The sequence below is a fragment of the Schistocerca americana genome, chromosome X, assembly GCF_021461395.2.
Source record: "Schistocerca americana isolate TAMUIC-IGC-003095 chromosome X, iqSchAmer2.1, whole genome shotgun sequence".
In the NCBI taxonomy this organism is placed as follows: domain Eukaryota; kingdom Metazoa; phylum Arthropoda; class Insecta; order Orthoptera; family Acrididae; genus Schistocerca; species Schistocerca americana.
The window spans coordinates 904,954,511-904,955,659 of record NC_060130.1 but is presented as its reverse complement, the minus strand read 5'-3'; positions in this window follow the sequence as shown (position 1 = coordinate 904,955,659).

Sequence of the window (1,149 nt, the reverse complement as noted above, 5' to 3'; positions counted from 1 at the left end):
ATTCTTGACGAGGTCAGGCCACAGTCTGTGGTGTCGTAGAAAGTCGATGCCCAAAATGGGATCGTCGATGTCAGCCACCAGGAAGGACCACTTCAGGTTGCACTCAGGTGAGAGGGACACTGCATATGAAGTAGAGCCTAAGCACGACAAACTAGATGAGTTTACAGCACGTAGGACAGTTTTGTGTAGTCGGATCTTTTCGGTAGCAAGACGAGATAAAAGTGGGGAAACATCTGTGCCCGTGTCGATGAGGAAGTTTGTGCCAGAGTTCAAGTTGCGGACATAGACTCATCCATTCGAAGCATTAGTGTTGGACGCAGAATGGAGTGTGGGACGGCTCCTGTTGTTGATACCGCAGGAGGTGGCGCCACTGCCTACTTGTGGTTGAAGTTTGGGTAGCAGCACAGTGGTTTACAATTACGTGCTTGTTCCCCGAATTTTGCGTGGAAGAAACAGTGTTTATGGGTGGACGTCTGCTCGTGCGAGTGGTCAGACGGTGGCAGCCCAGAATCTTCCACAGAGTCAGATGTGCTGTTATTGCACGGATGTGAAGGTGCCGGTAGTGCGGCGAGCTTGACAGACTTAGGTTTAGTGGGGTGTCCACGTTGGGGCCCTGGTTGTGGTTGGAAACTGGCATAGCTGCCAGACTGCTGGGCATGGCGTTCACGTAGTAGAGTGGAGTAAGCTTGGTCGGTGGAGCACAAGCGTTCGCTATTTGGTCTATCTTCGTAGGCGGAGATGGCCGTTTGGACAGACAGAGGTAGCTTTTCCGTGCAAATCTCAGTGAGCGTGGCGTCTGGCATGTTGCATCCACCGACGAGAAGTCGAGGGCATCGCCACAGCTGGGACAGAGATCTGTCGCCGATGCATTCTTCATAGACAAGCTGTCGAACGTTTTCTCTTCTTGTCTTGGAGACACGTTCCAGTATTGCTTGTTTAGCTGTAGCGTACTTCTCGTTCGGAGGAGGTGACTTAACCAGGTCATGAATTAAGTCGACATGGTCGTGGAGGTGGTTCATGAGGTATGTGAAACGGGCATTGTCATCAAGTGCACAGACACTGAAAGATTACTCGACCAGGTTGAACCAGAATTCCGGAAGTTTCAGTAGATTCGACGAACTGGCGGTTGAAGAATGCGGGCAGCCGCTC